At 36.6% G+C, this 3,196-nt stretch overlaps 1 non-coding gene across 1 annotated transcript; it reads right to left on the minus strand.

The window, feature by feature from the left end:
• Positions 1-2,726: 2,726 nt before the first annotated feature.
• On the minus strand, positions 2,727-2,808 carry TRNAS-GCU. The gene has a single exon. It is a non-coding gene; the product is annotated as a tRNA-Ser (tRNA).
• Between the last annotated feature and the right edge of the window lie 388 nt (positions 2,809-3,196).

Here is a 3,196-nt window from a genome sequence, read left to right on the forward strand (position 1 = left end):
ATAGGCAAGTATAAATTAGCTGGCAGATTTGTTAATGGAAGAAAAAAAATAACTTGCCTACCTCTTCTCCCTCCTTCTTAAATAATGAGTCCCATATAAGACAGAGACTGTGTCCAATCTGATTATCTGCTCTCCATACCAGCACATAGCACAAAGTAAGCACTTAATAAATGTCACTGTTACTAATATTATCATCAAATAATGAGTGATGAAAGTATTTAGAAGGATAAAAAGAGTGAGCATTTTTCATGAAAAATTGTGGTAAGTAATGTTACTTTGTACAACTTCTAAAAGCGCCTCCTTGTTTGAAACAGATGTGATTACCTGGAAAATAAAAATAAATTTTGACTTGAAAATTATCTGTTAATTAGGGTGCTATATTAATGAAAATCAGATTTGGTTCATTATTTTTCATGAAACCTATTTGTGATAATTTTTTAATAAAGAAGTTTAAGTTCCATTCATCTAATGTGGAAAAAAAGATAGCCTATATTTTACCACTAGACATGAAACTGAAGATTTTTACTGCTTAATGCACTTGATTCCACTAGACTGCAAGTTGCTAATACTAAATAGTAATGCTGACAGGACATTTTGCTTTGACTTTATTGTCATTTGTTTTTAATCAAGTTTAAAACATGTATATATGTAATCTGGTTTTTACCTCTTTTGTTTGATCATCGTTTTTCTTACCAGGAAGTATGCTCTTTTAGTTCTTTTTTTTCCACTGCTGAACTTTAGGATTTGAAAGGCAACAATGTTTGCAACTCAGTCTACAAAAGAAGGCCTAGAATCAGGGCACATATGTATTCAAAGCTTCTGTGGCATTCAGAGGCTATCTAGGGCAAAGAGAACCTTATGTGTGGCACGTAATCAGGTTTAATTCCTGGTTAATTATGAACTTTTTTTTAAATTTCCCAAACAAATAAAATCAGTAAAATACAACTCCATTAATTTAGAATAGATTATCTTAGATGTTTCTCCAACTCTTCATGGTCTCAAATCTACATTACAGCAGAAAACTAGATAAATCCTATTGTGAATACCTATAACTCAGGCAAAACTGGAAAGAAAAAAATACATACCTCGAAGTAAATTAAAACTTAAAACCTGGTTGAAATTATCAGAAATTTGTCAAGGTATACTATCCCTCAGTGGACTCCTAGGAAATGAATATGCTCTGACAGTCAGGGAAGATGGAATAAGTAGAATCTAGCAGTAACTTCTTATTGATTATTATTTCCCTACAAAGATAATCATCTAGGCAACAATGCTAATTTATGGTATGTCATGGCTACAGTCAATTTATAAAAACTAAAGCACCATTACTATCAGCATCTTACAAGGAAATAATCAGTCAATAACTACTGTATATTGAGCAGTTACTATGTTAAGCACTGCACAAAGCACTTCAGAGAGTACAGTAGAGTTGGGTGAATTCTAGGAGTTTACAATAGAGGAACCAGACAGCAAAATAAATTACAGCCAGGGAACACAACAGAATATACATCATCTTAATTTGAAAGCTATACATTTCAAATTTGTTCTCTTTACTTTATTGACTTTATTTATTGAACATTCAACTCGCTATAGTCTTAGAACTGTATTAGGTGCTGAGGGAAATGACAGGGATAAATGGCAACACTGTAGCCATCCTTCCATTTCTTGTGGAATCAAGTGTAATGAGGAAAGACTAATTGTTGTGCTTGCATATAAACACTTTCAAAATGCTCACCTTTAAATAAAGAGCAAATCATGTTACATATTCAGTGATGTAGATAAGTAAAATATATGATATATTATGAGTAATGTCTTAGCAATGCATGGAATAATGCACAGAGAGGTAAAAATAATTTGCAATCCTAAGAAAAGTTGTTTGAGTTATTCATTTGGGTTTACCATATATCTCCCAAATAATGTGGAATAAATAATAAGGTTGCGCTTTTCTGAGACACAAATTCCCAAGTACAGTATGTTCTTGACTCATAATGTCCATTTTCTACTTTATTTAGCCTATCTCTAGGCATCTGCAATAAAAGTCTCAACATATAATTATGTCCTTCAGTGAACTACTTGTCTTGTCATATGCTGTTGAGCCATCTCTGACTCATTGTGACACCATGGACACATCTCTGCTGGAACGCCCCGCCACAATCTGCAGTTGTTCTGGTAATGTATCCACAGAGTTTTCTTGGTAAAAATATGTTAGTGGTTTACCATTGTCTCCTTCCATTCATTCAACAGCATTTATTGTAATAGTATTAAATTCAATAGTATTTATTTAGTACAGAGCTGAGCACTGTACTAAGTGCTTGGAAGGTACAATTGGCAATAGATAGAGACAATCCCTGCCCAATGACAGGCTCACAGTGCACACAGTAAATTGGAGTCTCCGCCTTTGACTCTCTCCCATGCCGCTGTTGCCCGACACAGAGGAGTCTTGATTTGTATGTAGCAGATTGCCTTCCACTCGCTAGCCACTGGCCAAGCTAGGAATGGAATGAGTATGCCTATGCTTGACTCTCCTTTTCACAGTTGAGATTAGTCTCAACTGGAAACTCATTCATTCATTCATTCAATAGTATTTATTGAGCGCTTACTATGTGCAGAGCACTGTACTAAGCGCTTGGGATGAACAAGTCGGCAACAGATAGAGACAGTCCCTGCCGTTTGACGGGCTTACAGTCTAATCGGACGGGCTTACAGTCTAATCGATAAAGCTTTCACGACGAGGATGGGATTCGAACCCACGCGTGCAGAGCACAATGGATTAGCAGTCCATCGCCTTAACCACTCGGCCACCTCGTCTTTCTTGCCTGGGAAGGTGCAGTGAACTACTAGGGCAACATGAAAATTTAAATCCATAAATTATAATCCCTCAGAAGGATACCTCGATGCAAAAGAAAATACAGGAAACATGGGATATTTGAACTGTGGAAGCAATATAATAATAATAATAATTGGGGAAGCAGCATGGCTCAGTGGAAAGAGCCTGGGCTTCGGAGTCAGAGGTCATGGGTTCGACTCCTGGCTCTGCCACTTGTCATCTGTGTGACTGTGGGCAAGTCACTTAACTTCTCTGTGCCTCAGTTACCTCATCTGTAAAATGGGATTAACTGTGAGCCTCACATGGGACAACCTGATTACCCTGTATCTACCCCGGTGCTTAGAACAGTGCCCTGCACATAGTAAGTGC

The sequence above is a fragment of the Ornithorhynchus anatinus genome, chromosome 2, assembly GCF_004115215.2.
Source record: "Ornithorhynchus anatinus isolate Pmale09 chromosome 2, mOrnAna1.pri.v4, whole genome shotgun sequence".
Lineage (NCBI taxonomy): Eukaryota > Metazoa > Chordata > Mammalia > Monotremata > Ornithorhynchidae > Ornithorhynchus > Ornithorhynchus anatinus.